We start from the raw sequence: 27,301 nt of genomic DNA on the forward strand, positions 1-27,301 counted from the left end.
AATGTCGCCGAAGTTTCCGGGCTGGGGAACGTCGCCGGAGGTTCCGGGGTGGGGAATGTCGCCGGAGGTTCCGGACTTGGGAACGTCGCCGGAGGTTCCGGACTGTAGGCCGTCTCAGGAGGTTCTGGACTGGGAATGCGCACTGGAGGCCTGATGCGTGGGGCTGGCACAGGTGGCGCCAGACTAGTAACACGCATCTCAGGGCGAGTGCGGGGAGCAAGAACAGGACACCCCGGACTGGGCAGGCACACTGGAGGCCTGATGCGGTGAGTGATTGGAGGCCTGGAGGCCTGGAGGCCTTTTGTGGTGGGAGATTCTGTCATGGCTGTCGTAGGAATGAGCGGACCAAAGTGCAGCGTGTGTGGCGTTCCATATTTTATTTATACTGTGAAACTATGCAATACATAAATAAACTGAATGACAAAAAACTACAAACCGTGACACAGAGGTGAAACATACACTACTCCAAATTAATCTCCCACCAACCCAGGTGGGACAAACACCAACTTAAATATGACCTCGAATTACAGACAACGATGACCAGCTGCCTCTAATTGGAGATCATCTCAAACAAAGCCCAACATAGAAATTCAAAACTAGAACATAACAACATAGAAAAACTAACCTAGAAAACCCCCGTCACGCCCTGACCTACTCTACCATAGAAAATAACAGCTTACCATGGTCAGGACGTGACAACTACTACCAATCAAAAGGTACAGATGTTTTATTAACCACATAAGCTAACTTGCCACTGTTGAATTAATAACTGCCATGCCCTGTGACCGGCCCAACGATACCGGACGAACTCAATGCATTTTATGCACCCTTCGACAATAACAACACATACCGTGGGTGAGGGCCCCCACCTACCCAGAGGACTGGGTGATCTCATTTTCAGAGGCCGACATGAGTAAGGTCTTTAATCAGGTCACTTGCAAGGCCGTGGGGCCAGACGGTATTCAAGGGTGCGTTCTCAGAGCATACGCAGAACAGCTGGCAGGCATATTCACGGTCATTTTCAACCTCTACTTGTCCCAGTCTGTAATGCCTTATCTTAAAATGACCACCATCATTCCTGTTCCCAAGAACTCTAAGACTTCATGCCACAATGACTACTGCCCTGTAGCACTCACATCTGTATTCATGAAGTGCTTTGAAAGGCTGGTTATGGCACACATCAACTCCATCATCCCAGACACCCTAGACCCACTCAAACAGATCCATAGACGACACAATCTCATTTGCACTCCACGCTGCCCTCACCCACCTAGATAAGAGGAATACCTATGTGAGAATGCTTTTCATTGACTACAGCTCAGCTTTCAACAACATTTTCCCATCCAAGCTCATTACCAAGCTTAGGACCCTGGGACTAAACACCTCCCTCTGCAATTGGATCCTGGACTTCCTGACGGACCGACCCCAGGTGGTGAAGGTAGGCAACATCACCTCCACCACGCTGATCCTCAACGTGGGGGCCCCACAGGGGTGTGTGCTTAGTTCCCTCCTGTGCTCCCTATTCACCCACAACTGTGTGGCCACGCACCACTCCAACACCATCAGGTTTGCTGACAACATGACGGTGGTAGGCTTGATCACCGGTGACGATGAGACAGCTTACAAGGAGGAGGCCAGTGACCTGGCAGTGTGGTGCCAGGACAACAATCTCTCCCTCAACGTCAGTAAGACCAAGGAGCTGATCGTGGACTACAGGAAATGGGGAGGCGAGCACACCCCCAACCTAGTTAAGCTGCATCTGGCCCAGAACAGAGCGGCACGTTTTGCTCTTAAACCTGTTAGGGCTAGGGGGCAGCATTTGCACGTCTGGATAAAAAAATGTACCCGATTTAATCTGGTTACTAATCCTACCCAGTAACTAGAATATGCATATACTTATTATATATGGATAGAAAACACTCTAAAGTTTCCAAAACTGTTTGAATGGTGTCTGTGAGTATAACAGAACTCATTTGGCAGGCAAAACCCTGAGACATTTTCTGACAGGAAGTGGATACCTGATGTGTTGTATTGACTTTAAACCTATCCCATTGAAAAACACAGGGGCTGAGGAATATTTTGGCACTTCCTATTGCTTCCACTAGATGTCACCAGCCTTTACAAAGTGTTTTGAATCTTCTGGAGGGAGATCTGACCGAACAAGAGCCATGGAACGATGATGTCCCATTAGACACCTGGCGCGCGAGTTCATGTTGGGTACCCTCGTTCCAATACGTTATAAAAGAGTATGCATTCGTCCACCTTGAATATTATTCATGTTCTGGTTAAAAAAGGCCCTAATGATTTATGCTATACAACGTTTGACATGTTTGAACGAACGGAAATATATTTTTTCCCCTCGTTCATGACGAGAAGTCCGGCTGGCTTAGATCATGTGCTAACAAGACGGAGATTTTTGGACATAAATGATGAGCTTTTTTGAACAAAACTACATTCGTTATGGACCTGTGATACCTGGAAGTGACATCTGATGAAGAGAATCAAAGGTAATGGATTATTTACATAGTATTTTCGATTTTAGATCTCCCCAACATGACGTCTAGTCTGTATCGCAACGCGTATTTTTCTGGGCGCAGTGCTCAGATTATTGCAAAGTGTGATTTCCCAGTAAGGTTATTTTTAAATCTGGCAAGTTGATTGCGTTCAAGAGATGTAAATCTATAATTCTTTAAATGACAATATAATATTTTACCAATGTTTTCTAATTTTAATTATTTAATTTGTGACGCTGACTTGACTGCCGGTTATTGGAGGGAAACGATTTCCTCAACATCAATGCCATAGTAAAACGCTGTTTTTGGATATAAATATGAACTTGATAGAACTAAAAATGCATGCATTGTCTAACATAATGTCCTAGGAGTGTCATCTGATGGAGATTGTAAAAGGTTAGTGCATCATTTTAGCTGGTTTTATGGTTTTGGTGACCCTGTCTTTGACTTGACAAAACATTACACACAACTCTTGTAAATGTACTGTCCTAACATACTCTAAATTTATGCTTTCGCCGTAAAACCTTTTTGAAATCGTAAAATGTGGTTAGATTAAGGAGATGTTTATCTTTCAAAGGGTGTAAAATAGTTGTATGTTTGAAAAATTTGAATTTTGACATTTATTTGGATTCAAATTTGCCGCTCTTGAAATGCACCTGCTGTTGATGGAGTGCACCACGGGTGGCACGCTAGCGTCCCACCTAGCCCATAGAGGTTAATTGTAATCAGAGGGCTAATATTAATACTATTTATGCCAGTCTCTCTTGGCTAAGAGTTGAGGAGAGACTGACTGCAACACGTCTTCTTTTTATAAGAAACTTGAATGTGTTGAAAATCCCAAATTGTTTGCATAGTCAACTTAAACACAGCTCTGACACACACACTTATCCCAAAGACATGCCACCAGGGGTCTTTACACAGTCCCCAAATGCAGAACAAATTCAAGAAAACGTGCTGTATTATATAGAGCCCTTATTTCATTGAACTTCTTTTCAGCTCATATTGCTCAAATAAACAGCAAACCTGTTTTCAAAAAACAGATAAAGCATCACCTCGTGGCACAACGCCTCTCCTCTATTTGACCTAGATAGTTTGTGTGTATGCATTGATATGTAGGCTACGTGTGCCTTTTTAAAAATATATGTAGATCTGTCCTTGAGCAGTTGTTGTCTAATAATGTTCTGTATTATGTAATTCTGTATTATGTTTCATGTTTTGTGTGGATCTCAGGAAGAGTAGTTGCTGATTTTGCAACAGCTAATGGGGATCCTAATAAAATACCAAATACCAAAAACCAAAACATTGTCTGGGCTGCAGTGGAGCGGCTCGAGAGCTTCAAGTTCCTCTGTGTCCAAATCACTAAGGACTTAAAATGGTCCACACACAAGCGCACAGTTGTGAAGAAGGTGCAACAGCGCCTCTTCTCCCTCAGGAGGTCAAAAAGCTCTACAGCTGCACCATTGAGAGCATCTTGAATGGCTGCATCCTGCTTGATATGTCAAAATGATCTCTGCCGTTAGAGGGAACCTTGGTCGAGTGAAGTTTAAAAATATAAAATAGTTTAAAAGGCCACTCTCGCTACTTTACTTGCCACTTGACAGTGATGGTCTGGGCTGAGGTAGTTTGTTTCAAGTCTCGGCCTGTGTTGTGGGCGGAGTTTGCCTTTGAACGAATACGCTGCTAACAGAATACGTTGCTAACAAGGCAAATCCAGGCAGATCGGCGTTCTAATCGCGCCTGCCTATCAAGAATGTTAGCATTCTGGGTGTTGATCAATGTAGAGAATGCAAAAATAATACACCTTGCAAAAGTATTCATCCCCCTTGGCGTTTTAACTATTTTGTTGCAATACAACCTATAATCTAAATTGATTTTTATTTGGATTTCATGTAATGGACATACACAAAATAGTCCAAATTGGTGAAGTGAAATGAAAAACATAACTTGTTTAAAAAATTAAACGGAAAAGTAGTGCGTACATATGTATTCACCCCTTTGCTATGAAGCCCCTAAATAAGATCTGGTGCAACCAATGACCTTCAGAAGTCACATAATTAGTTAATAAATCTTTTTAGGGATAGGCGTCCCATCAACGGGACTGTTGTAAATCATGCAGCGCCTTGTGTCACGATCGCAGATTTTAGAGAAACAAAATATATCGGTACATATAAGTGTCTTATATCGACTGAAAGCTTAAATTCTTGTTAATATAACCACACTGTCCAATTTACAGTAGCTATTACTGCCAAAAAATGAGCTCCTAACAACAAAACACTTCTTGCACAACGATAGGTTTGATAAATTCACCTCTGAAAGTGAAATGTGTACTTACATTCTAAAATCTTGCTCTGATTTTTCATTCAAAGGGTCCCAGTGATAACATGAAGGTAGGCATGTTGGCATGTAGGCATGTTGTGTAAATGAAATGATACAAACCCCCCAAAATCCATTTTAATTCCAGGTTGTAAGGCAACAAAATAGGAAAAATGCCAAGGGGGTGAATACTTTTGCAAGCCACTGGAAGTGAGTAAACGATAATTAACTAAATAAAAGGTGAGTAAACCCTATTTCCCTTTTTATTTGTTGCAGTTATTTAATCGGGCAAGTCAATTAAGAAAAAAATATTATTTACAGTGTTGGCCTGGCAAGAGGCAAAAAGCCTCATGTGGGGATAGGGGCTGTGAAAAAACAAACAAAAAGAACAATGTAAGACAAAATGGACAAACACAGACAGAAGACACTGGCAACAGCACAAATACAACAGCAAAAAACTGTGGATGTGTGTGTGTGCGTGGAGGCATGTGTTTGGTGTGTGTGAAGTAAAACAACATGCTTCCTTACATAAGGCAACGCAAACTAGTGACATTCTGTTAATCTATTTGTCCTTTGAACTCCTCCGGGGCCATTAGGTCCTGGAGTTTTATGTTGGCTTCGAGGGAAATCCAAAACCAGGAGCTGAAAAATGAAAATACCTTTTTCCATGCTCGGTTCTAATTTTTGGGACTGGATTGAGATCTGAGCTCAGGGTTCTCCCTGAAGAATGTGCGCCACTATGTAATTATTATTATTAGTATTATATAATTTAAGGCCAGGAACTACTCCCCAATAGGGCATTTTTTTGCTTTAGATTGCAGGAAATTGCAGTTACAGAATTCCAAAAATGCAAAAATCTCTGAGTCCATAGGGGAGCAATGACCGTACAGTTGTTTCTCCTTTAAAAGTTGCGTAATACTGCAGCACACCTTGCCTCAGCATTCTGTGGCACATTATTTGTCAGCCATTTCTTCTGTTAATGCAAATTGGTGCTAGTTTGACCACCAGAGGGCATCTTTGAGAAGTATGTGAAAATCTTCCATATTGGCATTATCAGAGAATTTAAAACCTTTTTTGTAATAATAGTATTTGGGATTGATTTTAAGAAATGTGGCTTAATGAATTTGATTAATATTATGGTGTTTCTATTCCGAGAAAAACAAAAAACGAAACCCTCTGGTTTTCCGTTAGGAAATGCCTGAAGGTACCATGTTCATCTGTACAAACAATAGTACGCAAGTATAAACACCATGGGACCACGCAGCCGTCATACCGCTCAGGAAGGAGACGCTTTCTGTCTCCTAGAGATGAATGTAGTTTGGTGCGAGGATGCTGGAGGAAACGGGTACAAAAGTATCTATATCCACAGTAAAACGAGTCCTATATCAACATAACCTGAAAGGCCACTCAGCAAGGAAGATGCCACTGCTCCAAAACCTCAATAAAAAAGCCAGACTACAGTTCACAACTGCACATGGGGACAAAGATCGTACTTTTTTGAGAAATGTCCTCTGGTCTGATGAAACAAAAATAAACTGTTTGGCCATAATGACCATCATTATGTTTGGAGGAAAAAGGGGGAGGCTTGCAAGCCGAAGAACACCATCCCAATCGGGAAGCACGGGGGTGGCAGCATCATGATGTGGGGGTGCTTTGCTGCAGGAGGGACTGGTGCACTTCAGAAAATAGATGACATCGTGAGGCAGGAAAATTATGTGGATATATTGAAGCAACATCTCAAGACATCAGTCAGGAAGTTAAAGCTTGGTCACAAATGGGTATTCCAAAAGGGACAATGACCCCAAACATACTTCCAAAGTTGTGGCAAAATGGCTTAAGGACAACAAAGTCAAGGTATTGGAATGGCCATCACAAAGTCCTGACCTCAATCCTACAGAAAATATGTGGGCAGAACTGAAAAAGCATGTGCGAGCAAGGAGGCCTACAAACCTGATTCAGTTACACCAGCTCTGTCAGGAGGAATGGGCCAAAATTCACCCAACTTATTGTGGGAAGCTTGTGGAAGGCTACCTGAAACGTTTGACCCCAAGTTCAACAATTTTAAGTGTATAATTGTAATACATACATGCAGACACAGCATCATTCAAATAATGGAGTTTGATACACCTGGTATTGAATATGACTGAAAAAAACTTGCTAAATAGCGATTTCCGTGAATTAACTTTATGACAAAAAAAATATGCACAATCGTTTGTCTCTACATTATCTAACATATTCCTCTCATTTGTACATTTTTTTGCTTGACTTGTTATGACATTATAATTACTTACATTTGCTTGTCAGACCTCTTTACTGAAGAAAGTCACCAGCGACGGGTGGCATAACGTCAAATCGTCATTGGAACCACTCAATATGATTGGTCATATAAAAACCTTGGTGCCCAAATACATAATGAGTGCTCTAACTCCCCCTGCGGTGGTCTGGAGCAATGAAGCCGTGACGCTGGGTACCTCTAAGTCCCGCGGCGTAAGTGTGCCACTTTTAATGGAGAAACCACTGTAGTGCAACACAGAGAGAAAAGTACAACGAATTAACCCTTTTCTGGAAACGAGGGAAAACAAGCTTTGTGCTGGTAATAAAATCCAATAAGCAGCTTGAGTTTCCTGACAAGGTTCTCTACATGAGTGATATGCACAGTGCCCTGGATAAGAAGCTGCACTGTGTGTCTATATTCAGACATATTGAGACCACTTATGTACAGTGCCTTCAGAAAATATTTACACCCCTTGACTTATTTCACATTTTGTTGTGTTACAGCCTGAATTCAAAATTGATTAATTAGTGTTTTTTTACGTTGTTTTTTTACTTGCTTTATAGAATGTACTTCCAAGGTAGTAATTACATTAGATATTTCCTTTACGTACATGTAAAGTACTCACCCCCGTTGTAATGGTAAGCCTAAAACAGTTCAGGACTAAATATGTGACCTGTTTCAGGAAACTAAGCGTATGTCGTGGGTCACTACTTCACAGGAGAGCCATTTGAATGTAAACGTTTAAACATTTTCAAAATGTGTTTTTTGGCAGAAATGCCTTCTGGAACATCTGAACTTTCATATGCCTTAATAACAAACTTGTATGTCATCTGTAAATACGAATAAAATTGTTAAATTACGAGCCCAGTTGGTTTAGCCACAGAAAAAGACAGGAACCTTGCCGTGATTGGCTGAGATAATGAGTGGGCTGGCCATGCCGAGAGATGAGTTTGGATTGGTCTGCCATATAGCATGCTTCTGTCTATTTGAGCTGGTCCGTATGTGTAGGTAATCCTGTCTAACGTGGCTTTTAATTTTTTTTATTGCGTAGTAAAACTGCATAAGTGTTGCTCTCCACTTTCTGGAGGACCGAGTTTTGAAATCAGTTGAATTCGAGTATGATAGCTAAGGAGATAGAGAAAACACCTGTCTCCGGATTACATCTTCAAACTAAGGGCAACCATGGCATCCGTGACAGGAGACGCGTCCATCTATGATGTATACAGGTAAGATAGTCTAGCTAGAAAAATGTTCTGATATTACACGTTTCTAATTTTGACAGAAAGTAGTTTCATTTCAAGTTAAAGTGTACTGTCAGCTAGCTAACATTAGCTGGCTGGCCCGCTAGCTAATGTTATGTGTATAATTGTATTATTCATAACTCAGAGCCATTTGCTTGGCTAGTTATAGCCTAATGTTAGTTAGCTAACATTGAACCTGGTTGGTTAGCTACTTGTAGATTCATGCAGGCTAGTAATGTCATAAATTGGGATTATGGATCATTGTTTAGCTAGCTAGCTACATGTCTTACCAAAAGACTCCACTATGCAAGTAACCATTTCGGGTGCGTTTGTAAATTCAGTCTGGCCATCTACTCCGATTTCAGAGCACTCGTCTGAGTGTGCCAGAGCGCAGAATAACTGATGAATTTACGAACGCTCAACACCCGTTGAATTTGGCTGGTGTGAGCAAACATCAGCAAAAAAGCATAATTAAATTGTTGCCAGCAGCACAGTTACAGTGACCAACGCTCTGGATCAAATGAAAACAGCCTAACCAGCTCTGCTAGGGTGAGTATAATGGTCAGAGTTTGAACGATGCTGAATGGGTGTAGACAAAGAGCTTTCCAGTAGGTACCAAAACATTCAAAGGCCATTTTCTCAATAGTGAGTTACAAGTTTGTCAACTTTCAAAGCAGAATTACTTTTCAATTGTTCCTTAAAACCTCTTATGGACTGATGGCCTCACCAACATCCAATGGTAGCGCCTGGCGCGAAATACGAAAAACCTTAAAAAAACTATAAATTCATTTTCTCAAACATATGACTATTTTACACCATTTTAAAGACAACACTCTCCTTTATCTAACGACATTGTCCGATTTCAAAAAGGCTTTACAGCGAAAGCAAAACATTAGATTATGTCAGGAGAGTACCCAGCCAGAAATAATCACACACCCATTTTTCAAGCTAGCATATATGTCACAAAAACCAAAACCACAGCTAAATGCAGCACGAACCTTTGATGATCTTCATCAGATGACACTCCTAGGACATTATGTTATACAATACATGCATGTTTTGTTCAATCAAGTTCATATTTATATAAAAAAACAGCTTTTTACATTAGCATGTTTTGTTCAGAACTAGCATACCCACCGAAAACCTCCGGTGAATTTACTAAATTACTCACGATAAACGTTGACAAAAAACATAAATTACTTTAAGAATTATAGATAGAGAACTCCTTTATGCAATCGCGGTGTCCGATTTTAAAATAGCTTTTCGGTGAAAGCACATTTTGCAATATTCTGAGTACATAGGCCGGCCATCACGGCTAGCTATTTTGACACCCACCAAGTTTGGTACTCACCAAACTCAGATTTACTATAAGAAAAATTGGATTACCTTTGCTGTTCTTCGTCAGAATGCACTCCCAGTACTTCTACTTCAACACCCAATGTTGTTTTGGTTCGAATTAATCCATAGTTATATCCAAATAGCTCCGTTTTGTTCATACGTTCAAGTCACTATCCGAAGGGTGACGCGCCGGCACTTTTCGTGACAAACAAATTCAAAATATTCCATTACCGTACTTCGAAGCATGTCAAACGCTGTTTAAAATAAACGTTTATGCGATTTTTCTGGTAAAATAGCGATAATATTCCAACCGGGAGACGTTGTATCCGTTCAAACACTGAAAGAAAAAAATGGAGTCGTCACGTGCACGAGCGCCTCAGTGTCATTGTCCTCAGAAGGACCACTCTCTAAAACCCCTGCTGTTTTTCGCCCAGAGACTGCAGAGCTATCATTCCACGTTCTGGCGCCTTCCTAGAGCCAATACAACATACTCATGGCTCTGTTGACTGTCACCCATAAAGAGGGAAATTGAGGAATCAAACCAATTTTACTGAGCCTTAGAAAATGTCACATTACAGCAGAGATCCTGTATTTTCGATAGAGAGGCTATAGAAGGACAAGAAATGGTCAGACAGGGCACTTCCCATATAGAATCTTCTCAGGTTTTGGCCTGCCATATGAGTTCTGTTATACTCACAGACACCATTCAAACAGTTTTAGAAACTTTAGGGTATTTTCTATCCAAATCTACTAATTATATGCATATTCTCGTTTGTGGGCAGGAGTAATAACCAGATTAAATCGGGTACGTTTTTTATCCGGCCGTGAAAATACTGCCCCCTATCCCAAACAGGTTAAATGCTGTGTATGATATACCATGTTGTAGCTCTGTGTCTCTGCTTTTATCCAATGTAAAGAAACACAATTGCTACATAAGACCGAATAAAGTCGTCGATCACATATGAGCTTAACAAGTCACATAACAAGTTGCATGGACTCACTACCTTATCTCTGTACCCCACACATACAATTATCTGTATGATCCCTCAGTCAAGCAGTGAATTTAAAACACAGATTCAACCACAAAGACCAGGGAAGTTTTCCAATCCCTCGCAAACAATAATATCCTTTTGAGCATGGCGAAGTTATTAATTACACTTTGGATGGTGTATCAATACACCCAGTCACTGCAAAGATACAGGCATCCTTCCTAACTCAGTTGCCGGAGAGGAAGGAAATCACTCAGGGAATTCACCATGAGGCCACTGGTGACTTTAAAACAGAGTTTAATGGCTGTGTTAGGAGAAAACTGAGGATGAATCAAAAACAGAGGATGAATCAAAAACAATGTAGTAACTCCACAATACTAACCTAATGACATATTGAAAAAAGGAAGTCTGTAAACAATACAAATATTTGAAAACATGCATCCTGTTTGCAATAACGCACCAAAGTGAAATCTGCAAAATATGTGGCAAAATTTTTTACTTTATGTCCTGAAGACAAAGCATTATGTTTGGGGCAAGTCCAACAAAACACATCACTGAGTACAACTCTAAATATTTTCCAGCATGGTGGTGGCTGCATAATGTTATGGGTATGCTTGTCATCGGCAAGGACTAGGGAGTTTTTTTAGGATAAAAATAAATGGAATGGAACTATGCACAGGCAAAATCCTAGAGGAAAACCTGGTTCGGTCTGCTTTCCAACAGACACTGGGTAACAAATTCACCTTTCAGCAGCACAATAACCTAAAACTCAAGGCCAAATATTTTTTATTTATTTATTTGATTTCACCTTTATTTAACCAGGTAGGCAAGTTGAGAACAAGTTCTCATTTACAATTGCGACCTGGCCAAGATAAAGCAAAGCAGTTCGACACATACAACAACAACAGTTACACATGGAGTAAAACAAACATACAGTCAATAATACAGTAGAAAAAGAAGTCTATATACAATGTGAGCAAATGAGGTGAGATAAGGGAGGTAAAGGCAAAAAAGACCATGGTGGCAAAGTAAATAGAATATAGCAAGTAAAACACTGGAATGGTAGATTTGTAGTGGAAGGAAGTGCAAAGTAGAAATAGAAATAATGGGGTACAAAGGAGCAAAATAAACAAATAAATAAATAAATACAGTAGGGGAAGAGGTAGTTGTTTGGGCTAAATTATAGATGGGCTATGTACAGGTGCAGTGATCTGTGAGCTGCTCTGACAGTTGGTGCTTAAAGCTAGTGAGGGAGATAAGGGTTTCCAGTTTCAGAGATTTTTGTAGTTCGTTCCAGTCATTGGCAGCAGAGAACTGGAAGAAGAGACGGCCAAAGGAGGAATTGGCTTTGGGGGTGACTAGAGAGATATACCTGCTTGAGCGCATGCTACAGGTGGGTGCTTCTATGGTGACCAGTGAGCTGAGATAAGGGGGGACTTTACCTAGCAGGGTCTTGTAGATGACCTGGAGCCAGTGGGTTTGGCGACGAGTATGAATCGAGGGCCAGCCAACGAGAGCGTACAGGTCGCAGTGGTGGGTAGTATATGGGGCTTTGGTGACAAAACTGATGGCACTATGATAGACTGCATCCATTTTATTGAGTAGGGTGTACACTTATACATTATAATATACACTGGGGTTGCTTACCAAGACAACATTGAATGTTCCTGAGTGGCCTAGATACAGTTTTGACTTAAATCAGCATGAAACTATGGCAAGACTTGAAAATGTCTGTCTACATTAGCAATGATCTACAACCAACTTGAGCTCTTAGAACCAAGCTCTTAGAGACTTACCCAGAAAGACTCACAGCTGTAATCGCTGCCAAAGGTGACTCTAACATGTATTGCCTCAGGGGTGTGAATACTTATGTCAATTAGATATTTATTAATATGATTTTTTATCAATTTGCAAAAAAAATTTAATCACTTTGTCATTATGCAATATTATGTGTAGATGGGTGAAAAAAAACACTATTGAATTCAGGCTGTAACACAGCAATATTTGGAATAAGCTAAGGGGTATGAATATTTTCTGAAGGCACAGTACATCAACGGTCTCAATATGTCTGAATATAGACACACAATGCAGCTTCTTATCAAAGGCACAGTGCTTATCATTAGAAACCTTCAAAGTTGCTGTGACAGTGCTGTGGCTAGACCTGAAACCTGATTGCATACCACTCAAAATATTGTTTTCCTGGAGGTAGGTCTGAAGCTTCTTATTGACTAGAGACACCAACACATTTACCAGAACAGACAATTTAAATATGGGCAGACAGTTATTCAGTAGTGGGATCACTTCCTTTCAAAAGATGTAGGACAAATGCTGATTTCGACAACTTGCCGATTTCATTACATTCTAGAATGAGGTTACAGATGCATGGAGATGGAATGATGTGTGCAGATAATTGTAGAAGGTGGGGGTCTAGATCAGTGGCGGTCAGTGCAGTTTGAGATGAGAGGACGATACGGTTTTTAATGAGCATGGTCTTATTTCTATTACAGCATATTGGATGACTGTCATTCATTTTCCATTCACCCAGCTCAATTTAACATCAATAGGTTAAGGCTACTACATAATACTCTAGTTTTCCCTATACCCATCATGAGGTTGCTACAACCAAGCTTATGAATTTAAGTTTACAACGTACTGTTGGTCCACAGGTCAAGAGAAATTTGAGTATTCAAGGTAACAGTGACACATTCAATATCGCCTTCACATTCAATACCGACAGTGACACATTCAATACTGCCAATATAGCTACTATAACTAACGCGTTAGTAAACCCGCTACAATCATGCAGTACAGTGTACAGTTAGCAAGCAGTTTAGCAGTTACGCCGGTGGGCCCCAGTGGCAATAAAACCAAAAGCTTATCTTGACTTGGTAGAGTTCCAGTGTTGAATAGCCATAGCCAGCTAGCTAACATAGCATCCCTTTCTGTTTGAGCCGGGTGTTTGACTAGGCTAAACTAGCTAGCTGCATTTGCTAGCTAAGTAAGTGAAAGTGAAGAAAATATGAAATATAGCTAGCTTTCTCTCGCTCCCTCTCCCTCATGCTTCTAATTCATTTTTGTTAACTCTTTCTCTCTCTTTGAGTCAACTATTAACCACATTTTATGCACTGCAGTGCTAGACAGCTGTAGCTTATGCTTTCAGTACTAGATTCATTCTCTGATCTTTTGATTGGGTGGACAACATGTCAAATCATGCTGCAAGAGCTCTGATAGGATGGAGGACGTCCTCTGGAAGTTGTCATAATTAATGGCTGCATTCCAAACATGCAGCCATTAATCTCCCCTCAGCCCTCAAATTAAGTGTTCACTTCTGATGATGTATGACGGGTTGACACTTGCAGTGCAAGTGGCGAGGGAAGAATTTATTATTTTTAAAATGGACCGCCCTTGCCTGGAAATTTGTCAGTCATTCATCCCACGGTTGTGTTTTCAGTCATCGTGGAACCACTAGTAGCTGTTGTGTGTGCTTTATATGCGCTACAGTCAATTATGATTGCATTCCATATCTTTGCTAGCCTGTTAGGGCTAGGGGGCAGTATTTACACCGCCGGATAAAAAAACGTACCCGATTTAATCTGGTTACCACTCCTACCCAGTAACTAGAATATGCATATACTTATTACATATGGATAGAAAACACCCTAAAGTTTCTAAAACTGTTTGAATGGTGTCTGTGAGTATAACAGAACTCAAATGGCAGGTCAAAACCTGAGAGATTCCTTTACAGGAAGTGGCCTGTCTGACCATTTCTGGAACTTCTATGCCATCTCTATCTTTTACTAAGGATCTCTGCTCTAACGTGACACTTCCTACGTCGTCCATAGGCGCTCAGAGCCCGGGAAAAACCTGAATGTCGTCATCCCAGCCCCAGGCTGAAACACATTATCGCCTTTCTCAAGTGGCCGATCAAGGGACTCTGGGCTTAGGCGCGTGACCTGGCCGCCCCCGTCTTTGTGATTTTTTTCCCTCTGTTTGCCGAAAAGGAGATTCCCGGTCGGAATATTATCGCTTTTCTACGAGAAAAATGGCATAAAAATGGATTTTAAACAGCGGTTGACATGCTTCGAAGTACGGTAATGGAATATTTAGATTTTTTTTGTCACGAATTGCGCCATGCGCACGACCCTTCTTTACCATTTCGGATAGTGTCTGGAAGGCACGAACAAAACGCCGCTATTCGGATATAACGATGGATTATTTTGGACCAAACCAACATTTGTTATTGAAGTAGCAGTCCTGGGAGTGCATTCTGACGAAGACTACAAAAGGTAATCAAACTTTTATAATAGTAAATATGATTATGGTGAGTGCTAAACTTGCCGGGTGTCTAAATAGCTAGCCCGTGATGCCTGGGCTATGTACTTAGAATATTGCAAAATGTGCTTTCACCAAAAAGCTATTTTAAAATCGGACATATCGAGTGCATAGAGGAAGTCTGTATCTATAATTCTTAAAATAATTGTTATGCTTTTTGTGAACGTTTATGCTTTTTGTGAACGTTTATCGTGAGTAATTTAGTAAAATGTTAGCGAATTCCCCGGAAGTTTGCTAGTTCTGAACGTCACATGCTAATGTCAAAAGCTGGTTTTTGATATAAATATGAACTTGATTGAACAAAACATGCATGTATTGTATAACATAATGTCCTAGGGTTGTCATCTGATGAAGATCATCAAAGGTTAGTGCTGCATTTAGCTGTCTTCTGGGTTTTTGTGACATTATATGCTGGCTTGAAAAATGGGTGTCTGATTATTTCTGGCTTGGTACTCTTGTAAAGCCTTATTGAAATCGGACAGTGTGGTTAGATTAACGAGAGTCTTGTCTTTAAATAGCTGTAAAATAGTCATATGTTTGAGAAATTGAAGTAATAGTATTTTTAAGGTTTTGAAAATCGCGCCACAGGCTTCAACTGGCTGTTACGTAGGTGGGACGAATTTGTCCCGCCTAGCCCAGAGAGGCTAGAAGACAAAGCATCCACAGACATCGAATACTAGCCATCCGACCATATCTGGCGAGGGCGAGAAAGGAGAACCTTGAGAAGGAGTGCTCGGGAGTGTCGGCAATTTCACATGGGATCATATTGACCTGTAAACCCTCTCAAATAATCCACCTGCACCAAGAAAATGTTGATTAAAAGAGTTCAGAATAGAGGTTCTATCAGTTACCACCTGATCTGTAAATCAACCAAAATGTGTAAGGATTATTCAGATTATCAGCAGTATTGGTTTGCTTTCGGGTCATAGCCACACCCTGATTCCGAAGGCATTTAAAAGCAATTTAGTCATCAGCTGAATCAGACCTTCTTGCTTTAGCCCACAAAGCGTTCCGTTACCTTATGATTTCAGCTAGTTCGTCAGAGAACGAAGGATTGTATCTGCCCTTATTTTAATTTTAACCTTTATTTTGACAGGGAGTCAATGCTGAGACCACGTTCTCTTTTCCAGATGAGCACTGTATAGCATCACAATACACATCAAAATATAATGAACACATTCAACTACACATTCATATAAACAATAAAATACACATTTTTATACACAACAATACATGAAAAGAGTAACACAATCATAAAATTGTCCCTAACAACCATCTGAAATGCCCCAGAGGCACCAATTACTTCCATTTCGAAGTGTATTCTAGATCATTCCACACGTAAGGTGCAAGGAAATTAACTCTTTAGGGTTAGGGGGCAGCATTTTGAAGTTTGGATGAAGAGCGTGCCCAGAGTAAACTGCCTGTTACTCAGGCCCAGAAGCTAGAATATGCATGTAATTAGAAGATTTGGATAGAAAACACTCTAAAGTTTCCAAAACTGTTAAAATAATGTATGTGAGTATAACAGAACTCATATGGCAGGCAATAACCTGAGAAAAATCCAACTAGGAAGTGGGAATTCTGAGGTTTGTAGTTTTCAAGTGAATGCCTATCGAATATCCAGTGTCTGTGGGGTCAGATTGCACTTTCTAAGGCTTCCACTAGATGTCAACAGTATTTAGAAGTTGTTTCAGGCTTGTGTTGTGAAAGGGGAGCGAATAAGAGCACTCTAAGCAGATGGCCCAGGTGAAAGCCTTTAGTTTAGTCACGCGTGGCCGTGAGCTCCATTCCTTTTCCTTTCCTTTCTATTGAAAACAATATTGTCCGGTTGAAACATTATTGAATATTTATGATAAAAACACCCTAAGGATTGATTAGAAACATCGTTTGACATGTTTCTACGAACTCAAATGGAATTTTTGTAACTTTTCGTCTAGACTTTGTGCCCGCTCTTTGTGCATTTGGATTACTGGACTAAACGCTCAAACAAAAAGGAGGTATTTGGACATAAAGATTAACTTTATCGAACAAAACGAACATTTGTTGTCTAACATGGAGACCTGGGAGTGCCATCAGATGAAGATCAAAGGTAAGTGATTAATATGAATGCTATTTCTGACTTTTGTGACATCTCTCCTTGGTTGGAAAATGGCTGTATGGTTTTTGTGGCTAGGCGCTGACCTAACATAATCGCATGGTGTGCTTTCACCATAAAGCCTTTTTGAAATTGGACACTGTGGTTGCATAAACGAGAAGTTTATCTTTAAAATGGTGTATAATACTTGTATGTTTGAGGAATTTTAATTATGAGATTTCTGTTGTTTGAATTTGGCGCCCTGCAATTTCACTGGCTGTAGGCTAGGTGTTCCGCTAGCGGAACCCCCTTTCCAGAAAGGTTAAAGGCTGATTTACCTAACTCTCTAGACACCAAAGGAGTTTCAAAGGCCTCCCGAGTGGCACAGCGGTCTAAGAGGCGTCACTACAGACCTGGGTTCGATCCCAGGCTGTGTCACAACCTGGGTGATGGGGCAGCGCACATTTGGCCCAGAGTCGTCTGGGATAGGGGAGGGTTTTGCCGGGGGGGGGGGGCTTTACTTGGCTCATCACGCTCTAGCGACTCCTTGTGGCTGGGCGGGCGCCTGCAGGCTGACCGCGGTAGTCAGTTGAATGGTGTTTCCTCCGACACATTGGTGCGGCAGGCTTTGTAAACAAAAAGAGTGTAATGATGTGATCTCCATAACCTCAAAGAGTTCCAGATATTCTTTACAAAAAGTTTATAGTGATAAAACGAAGGGCGCTATGAAAAACGGCATCCAAGAGTTTAACCTTTTCACGTGTGTCACGACTTCCGCCGAAGTCGGTCCCTCTCCTTGTTCGGGCGGCGTTCGACGTCACCGGTCTTCTAGCCATCGCTGCTCCACCTTTCATTTTCCATTTGTTTTGTCTTTTTTTTCCCACACACCTGGTTCACATTCCCTCATCAGACTAAATGTATATTACCCTCTGTTTCCCCCATGTCTGTGTGTGGAATTGTTCTTTTTGTAGGGTGTTACGCTACAGGCTGGCTTGCGCTAGGTTTGTTTAAACCTAGGTTTGTTTGTTTTGTTTAATCCGGTTCATGTTACCGTGGTTGTGCTTTGTGCTGCCTCGCCTGTGCCTTTGGGCCAGGGTGTATATTAAAGTTCTCCTGTTATCACCCATCTCTGCTCTCCTGCACCTGACTGGGAGGCAACCAGTCACTCACCCCGTTACAACGTGTGAGTTGCAAATATCTCTAACCTTTGCCCCAGCCCAAGTTTTTTTTGTGTGTGATTTCAGGACAGTTAACCCACGCTGCACTCAAACCAAGGCACGCTGCCTGCTAATTATCTATAGGCTACCTTTCAACTTGTCAATTTGAAATGATTTTCGAACAAGTTTTATTTCCTTAGTTTGAATTGAAGTGTGTTCGTTCTCATTAATTTACATAGAAGTAGCCCAATTCACTCTTGCGGACAATTTACGTTTGAGGCATTACTGAGCCAGACAAACTTCTCTCTTCAAAGAGAGCCCGAGTACCTCCCCAGTGTTTCCCCAGATCAAGTATGCAGACATTTGCACATCTCCAGTTGGAACAGAACTTGCAAACTTTTCCACCATGGCACATTTTACAACTGCATTGTCTTCATTGTTGTATTAATTACTAATAATAACTTTGGATATGTGTGCGGTCCTATCAAAGTCAGTGCCGTAGTACGTTTTTATGTATGGAGCATGATGTATTTACTGTTTTATTCATGTTTTTATTCATTCTGATTGTAATGGACACATGATGTGTGTAAACTATTTTTTGAAGGTTGTACTGAATGTGATGAGCCAACGCTAAGCTAATTGCCAACTATGTGTAGCGCCATGTTTGTTGACGTCATACAATGCCTTCTGGTTGTCACGTAAACGTCTGTCAGATGTTATAACAAAACGAGTTGACGGGATGGTTCACTCGTATTTTGAGTAAACCTTGAGTGAATGATGGAAGTGATTGATGGTAGATGACACAGCACCTTCAACATGCATACAGCAAACAGACCCAATTCATCTCGTAACCTTTTTGGTTGACGTGAACAAACAAACAAACAAACAAAAACATGGCAGCGTGCACAAACCCATTGTCGGATTACTTTTGATTTTTAGGAAGTGTTTTACTCAATTATTTTGATTAATGGTGAGCTCACCTGTGATGTGATGAATTATAAATAGTAATTGCTATTACCTAATTCATATTATGGTTTCTGCCAAGTGGTCATAGCTAATATGACCACTTGAGTTAGGTCACTCTTTCCTCAGTTAGCGCTATGAGTAATATAGCCTACATTTAAGGTTTGGATGAGAATTGTGTTAAGCTGTGCTACTTCTGAACATTGTATCCAAAAATAAACTGCTCACATTTAGGACATAACGTTGTAAAGAACATGTTTGTGCAAAATGTTTTTTTGAGAAAAAAAACAGTGTGGCCAGCTCAAACGCTGACTGTTGCGTTAATCTAACTGGACATTCTAAGTAAGTGTTCTAATCACACCGGTTTGATCATACGCCGCAGTGACCACTGTAAAATGATCACACCCGTGTGTTTGTACTTGTCAAAGGGTTAAATAGAGGCAGCTGCACTTTGATAAATAGTATCACCATCATCAAGAACAGGTAGAAAGGTTGACTGCGCAATCTGCTTCCTGCTGTCTAGAGAGAGACAAGATATGTTTCTGTAAAAAATGTATTCTGTATTGTTTGAAAGGGGCATGCTTGTTGAATACATCCTCGAACGCTTTATGGAAGTAAGAAAAAGCCAATTCAACATGATGGATTCATTCAACTCCTCCAGGCAATGTTAAAAACATCATGTAAAAGACCCTTAGTATCAAACTACTTCCAGTTAATTTTCATGATGATACGATGAGGTAGTTTAGGAATTTTACCATCCCTTACACAAGCAACAGCACAGTGATCACTTATATCATTTTCAAAAACACCAGAAGCATTCAAACAATATGGAGTGTTGGTTAAAGAGGACACTTTGCATTCAACCTTGTTACCTTGTTAACAATCTGAGTAAGATTAAAGGTATTACAGAGATTCTTGAGTTGTCAACCAGTCTCAGTTCAGGTCATCCTTAACCTCTCTTGGCTAGGCGGGACGAATTCGTCCCACCTACGTAACAGCCACTTCAAGCCTGTGGCGCGATTTTCAAAACCTTAAAAATCCTATTACTTCAATTTCTCAAACATATGACTATTTTACAGCTATTTAAAGACAAGACTCTCGTTAATCTAACCACACTGTCCGATTTCAAAAAGGCTTTACAACGAAAGCAAAACATTAGATTATGTCAGCAGAGTACCAAGCCAGAAATAATCAGACACCCATTTTTCAAGCCAGCATATAATGTCACCAAAACCCAGAAGACAGCTAAATGCAGCACTCACCTTTGATGATCTTCATCAGATGACAACCCTAGGACATTATGTTATACAATACATGCATGTTTTGTTCAATCAAGTTCATATTTATATCAAAAACCAGCTTTTTACATTAGCATGTGACGTTCAGAACTAGCATACCCCCCGCAAACTTCCGGAGAATTCGCAAACATTTTACTAAATTACTCATGATAAACGTTCACAAAAAGCATAACAATTATTTTAAGAATTATAGATACAGACCTCCTCTATGCACTCGATATGTCCGATTTTAAAATAGCTTTTTGGTGAAAGCACATTTTGCAATATTCTAAGTACATAGCCCAGGCATCACGGGCTAGCTATTTAGACACCCGGCAAGTTTAGCACTCACCATAATCATATTTACTATTATAAAAGTTTGATTACCTTTTGTTGTCTTCGTCAGAATGCACTCCCAGGACTGCTACTTCAATAACAAATGTTGGTTTGGTCCAAAATAATCCATCGTTATATCCGAATAGCGGCGTTTTGTTCGTGCGTTCCAGACACTATCCGAAATGGTAAAGAAGGGTCGCGCGCATGGCGCAATTCGTGACAAAAAAATTCTAAATATTCCATTACCGTACTTCGAAGCATGTCAACCGCTGTTTAAAATCCATTTTTATGCCATTTTTCTCGTAGAAAAGCGATAATATTCCGACCGGGAATCTCCTTTTCGGCAAACAGAGGAAAAAAATCACAAAGACAGGGGCAGCCAGGTCACGCGCCTAAGCCCAGAGTCCCTTGATCGGCCACTTGAGAAAGGCGATAATGTGTTTCAGCCTGGGGCTGGGATGACGACATTCAGGTTTTTCCCGGGCTCTGAGCGCCTATGGACGACGTAGGAAGTGTCACGTTAGAGCAGAGATCCTTCGTAAAAGATGGAGATGGCAAAGAAGTTCCAGAAATCAGACAGGCCACTTCCTGTAAAGGAATCTCTCAGGTTTTGACCTGCCATTTGAGTTCTGTTATACTCACAGACACCATTCAAACAGTTTTAGAAACTTTAGGGTGTTTTCTATCCATATGTAATAAGTATATGCATATTCTAGTTACTGGGTAGGAGTGGTAACCAGATTAAATCGGGTATGTTTTTTATCCAGCCGTGTCAATACTGCCCCCTAGCCCTAACAGGATAAGCACAAATTCTGATTTGACAGTCTGTGATAATAATTTAAAAAATACAATCTTGAGGACCAGCAATAGCAGATGGGGTTCTATAACAATAAGAGAAAGCAAGATTAATAGTTGCACAGAGATTTATATTCAAAGACAGATATTAAAATTGCTTGGGTTTGGTAAAAGAGGTCAGAATGGTCACCGAAAAAGTGTATTTTATTTACTGTATTTAGCAACCCCACCACCCTAAACATTTTTACCATCAATGCCAATGTCTTTGTACGTCTGGGTCTGTGGTTTTTATCCAAATATTCAACAAAAACAAGTTTCGGAACAAGACCTTTTACATTTGTGCAGGACCTTTCGATCATTCTAACTTTTTAATTCAGATGGGGCAGAAATGTCAGGACCTGGGCTAGATTGCACATTTCTTGACAGTAAAAGCAGGAAAACAATGGCAAATCTAGATTTTACAACATTTGGATTCACAGACAGTACTTAAACCATACTCCAGAGGAGCCAGAGTCTTTAACACAACATATTTCAGAAGGTGTGTACAGTCCAAAGACCTGTTGAAGTACAGAAAGAACAATCCAGAAATGTAAATGCAAGCGTGCGGTTTCATCCATGTCACATGGGAAAAACATGCAGTGTTCTCCAGTGCAATAGCGGGGCAAGCGTATGGTAAATGGGGAAGAAAAAAAAAAATTATCGCAGTTTGAAGCTGATGGACCAATACCAAAAGTAACTTTAGTTTTGGTCCACCAGCTTCAAACAGCTGTAAAAAACAGATTTTCTGTTATTGAAAATATATTTCTCAATGATTCCCTGCACTATTCAATACTTGTTTTGCCACAAACTGAAATTGAACAAACAGTTTGACAACAGATGCCGCTCCGGCGGGAGAAGTCAATAGGGAAATATTACAGCCAACCACAATACTTGCGGGTAAGTAATACTGTGAAACACTAGCATTCCACTAGCGACAGATATATTATGGACATTTTCTGAAATGACAATGCAAAAAATGTTTCATGTAAATTTCTTTGAGCATACAATATAGCTCAGTATTTGTATTATTTATTTGATACAGTCTTTTTTGCTCATGTTTATCAAGGGTGCCAATAATTATGGACCTGACTGTATCTAATACTCCCCACAGGATACCGGAGTTCAATCCGTGTCCACCCTTCCTACTGTTCTCCCACTTGCCTGTCTGTCCCTCTGTTTCCAACTCTCTAAAGTGTAAAATAAAAAATAACAAACAAAAGAGAGAGAATGTGGCAAATAGGTCATGTATTCTAGTTGAATAACACGCGCTCCTCAGGGAGCATAGGCCAACAACTCCTCTCCATCACATCTTTTTCTCTGCTGCTTGGATGGAACAGTCAGACGTACTGCATGATTGATTTCCATAAGGTTGATGAGAACTAAAGCAGTGACCCTGACTTCACTCACTTCATTAGGTTTCACACTTTTCAGAGCCAACATCAGAACCTTTTAACCGCAGTGGCATTGTTGAAAGAAAATGTATGCAAACCTATACTAACTGGAACTTAAACTCCATGCTCATGAGAACCATTATAGTTGTTCATATAGGGACCACCCCGAAGAGCTGGAAATTATTACTGCACACCTAAGGAAATGCTAGGTCCAGTCCAGCACTGACGGTAAATATACCTGAATATTAATCATGAAAAACGAAATGATTATCTTGGTACAAAGCTCTATGAATTGTTTGAGTGACTTGAATGAAATACAGCGAATCATAGTTTGGTTTTTCCTGGTGGACGTCATCATATGCACACATATCAAGCGGCTCTATTTTTCAGAGTTCATTTAAATTAACACCATAAGCTATCCTCACCTTCCCACAGGTCTGGGCTACATCCATGAATGATTCCAGAGGGATCTAATAGGCACATTTGTCTTATTGACATACCGGCGCTGTTGGGCCCTCTGGCTTTTTATCAATGCACAATAAGCCCCCACATCTATAGGCATCAGGAAAATTATATATTTTTATTTACTTTACCGTCATAAGACATTTGTCTACTTTGCAACATTTGGACCACATACTGGATAGGCTTTTGATGTACTGGGGCAATTCCACAGTAACAGAATTGGCCTACTAGGGATGTACACCTTTCCCTTTCAAGATGATTCGATATGCATCTAGATACATGGGCTCTGATACGATACAAGAACAATACATTTTAGTTTGATGCGATTTGGTTCGATACAATCCGATGCACTAACATACGTGGCATAAACACATTCATTTTCCATTATTTATTAAAAACTGCTGCTGATAGAGCTCATGAGCTGGGCCTCTCTTTGTAGGATGGATCTGAGCTGACTTCTGTGTGTGTTTGTGTGAGTGTGTGTGTCCATGGTGTATGTACAATGTTTGTGTGTGTGTGTGTAAATTATGTATGTCTATGGTGTATGTACAATGTAGGCACCTGACCTGAGTCATAAGGGGAACTAGGCATATACCAGTATAGTTATTCCATTCCAGCCCTCACAAAAATAAGACTATATACAATGTGAGCAAATGATGTGAGATAAGGGAGGTAAAGGCAAAAAAAATGCCATGGTGGCAAAGTAAATAAAGTATAGCAAGAAAAACACTGGAATGGTAGATTTGTAGTTTGAAGGAAGTTCAAAGTTAAAATATAAATAATATGGTGCAAAGGAGCAAAATAAATAAATACAGTAGGGGAAGAGGTAGTAGTTTGGGCTAAATTATAGATGGGCTATGTACAGGTGCAGTGATCTGTGAGCTGCTCTGACAGCTGGGTGCTAGTGAGGGAGATAAGTGTTTCCAGTTTCAGAGATTTTTGTAGTTCGTTCCAGTCATTGGCAGCAGAGAACTGGAAGGCGAGACGACCAAAGGAGGAGTTGGCTTTAGGGGTGACCAGAGAGATATACCTGCTGGAGCACGTGCTACAGGTGGGTGCTGCTATGGTGACCAGTGAGCGGAGATAAGGGGGGACTTTACCTAGCAGGGTCTTGTAGATGACCTGGAGCCAATGTGTTTGGCGACGATTATGAAGCGAAGGCCAGCCAACGAGAGCGTACAGGTCGCAGTGGTGGGTAGTATATGGGGCTTTGGTGACAAAACGGATGGCACTGTGATAGACTGCATCCAGCTTGTTGAGTAGGGTATTGGAGGCTATTTTGTAAATGATATCGCCGAAGTCGAGGATTGGTAGGATGGTCAGTTTTACGAGGGTATGTTTGGCAGCATGAGTGAAGGATGCTTTGTTGCGAAATAGGAAGCCAATTCGAGATTTCACTTTGGATTGGAGATGATTGATGTGAGTCTGGAAGGAGAGTTTACAGTCTAACCAGACACCTAGGTATTTGTAGTTGTCCACAAATTCTAAGTTAGAACCGTCCAGAGAAGTGATGCTGGACAGGCGGGCAGGTGCAGGCAGCGATCGGTTGAAGAGCATGCATTTAGTTTTACTTGTGTTTAGGAGCAGTTGGAGACCACGGAAGGAGAGTTGAATGGCATTGAAGAGGGTGAGGGTGCGGTGGGATTCGAAATGGTCGGTAATCTGTTTGTTGACTTGGCTTTCGAAGACCTTAGAAAGGCAGGGTAGGATGGATATAGGTCTGTAGCAATTTGGGTCACGAGTGTCACCTCCTTTGAAGAGGGGGATGACAGCAGCTGCTATCCAATCTATGGGAATCTCAGACGACACGAAAGAGAGGTTGAACAGGCTAGTAATAGGGGTTGCAATAATTTTGGCAGATAATTTTAGAAAGAAAGGGTCCAAATTGTCAAGCCCAGCTGATTTGTAGGGGTCCAGATTTTGCAGCTCTTTCAGAACATCAGCTGAATGGATTTGGGAGAAGGAGAAATGGGGGAGGCTTGGGCGAGTAGCTGTGGGGGGTGCAGTGCTGTTGAATGCAGTAGGGGTAGTTAGGTGGAAAGCATGGCCAGCCGTAGAAAAATGCTTATTGAAATTCTCAATTATAGTGGGCTTATCGGTGGTGACAGAGTTTCCTATCCTCAGTGCAGTGGGCAGTTGGGAGGAGGTGTTCTTATTCTCCATGGACTTTACAATGTCCCAGAACTTTTTAGAGTTGGAGTAGCACGAAGCAAATTTCTGTTTGAAAAAGCTAGCCTTGGCGTTTCTAACTGCCTGTGTGTATTGGTTTCTAACTTCCCTGAAAAGTTGCATATCGCGGGGGCAGTTCGATGCTAATGCAGAACGCCACAGGATATTTTTGTGTTCGTTAAGGGCAGTCAGGTCTGGGGAGAACCAAGGGCTATATCTGTTCCTGGTTCTAAATTTCTTGAAAGGGGCATGCTTATATAAGATGGTGAGGAAGGCATTTTAAAAAAATAACCAGGCATCCTCTACTGACGGGATGAGGTCAATATCCTTCCAGGATACCAGGGCCAGGTCGAATAGAAAGGCTTGCTCGTTGAAATGTTTCAGGGAGCGTTTGACAGTGATGAGTGGAGGTCGTTTGACCGCTGACCCATTACGGGTGCAGGCAATGAGGCAGTGATCGCTGAGATCTTGGTTGAAAACAGCAGAGGTGTATTTAGAGGGCACGTTGGTTAGGATGATATCTATGAGGGTGCCAGTGTTTGCGGCTTTGGGGTTGTACCTGGTGGGTTCATTAATAATTTGTGTGAGATTGAGGGCATCAAGCTTGGATTGTAGGATGGCTGGGGTGTTAAGCATGTCCCAGTTTAGGTCACCTAGTAGCACGAGCTCTGAAGATAGATGGGGGGCAATCAGTTCACATATGGTGTCCAGAGCACAGCTAGGGGCCGAGGGGGGTCTATAGCAGGCGGCAACGGTGAGAGACTTGTTTTTGGAGAGGTGGATTTTTAAAAGTAGAAGTTCGAATTGTTTGGGTACAGACCTGGATAGCAGGACAGAACTCTGCAGGCTATCTCTGCAGTAGATTGCAACACCGCCCCCTTTGGTCGTTCTATCTTGTCTGAAAACGTTGTAGTTAGGGATGAAGATTTCAGAGTTTTTGGTGGACTTCCTAAGCCAAGATTCAGACACAGCTAGGACATCCGGGTTGGCAGAGTGTGCTAAAGCAGTGAATAAAACAAACTTAGGGAGGAGGCTTCTAATGTTAACATGCATGAAACCAAGGTTATTACGCTTACAGAAGTCATCAAAAGAGAGCGCCTGGGGAGTAGGAGTGGAGCCAGGTACTGCAGGGCCTGGATTCACCTCTACATCCCCAGAGGAGCAGAGAAGAATAAGTATGAGGGTACGGCTAAAAGCTATAAGAATTGGTCCTCTGTGACTCCAGAATAGAGAGAAAAAGGAGCAGGTTTCTGGGGGCGATAAAATAGCTTCAATGTATAATGTACAGACAAAGGTATGGTGGGATGTGAGTACAGAGGAGGTAAACCTAGGCATTTAGTGATTATGAGAGAGATATTGTCTCTAGAAACATCATTGAAACCAGAAGATGTCATAGCATGTGTGGGTGGAGGAACTGAGAGGTTGGATAAGGTATAATGAGCAGGGCTAGAGGCTCTACAGTGAAATAAGCCAATAAACACTAACCAGAACAGCAGCAATGGACAATGCATATTGACATTAAGGAGAGGCATGCTTAGCCGAGTGATCAAAGGGTCCAGTGAGATTCAGACAGCTAGCCGGGCCATAGGTAGCAAGCTGATGGAAGATGGGAGGGAGGTCTGTTTTTAGCCACCTTG

Source organism: Salmo salar, chromosome 13 (assembly GCF_965601325.2).
Source record: "Salmo salar chromosome 13, fSalSal1, whole genome shotgun sequence".
NCBI classification, from domain to species: domain Eukaryota; kingdom Metazoa; phylum Chordata; class Actinopteri; order Salmoniformes; family Salmonidae; genus Salmo; species Salmo salar.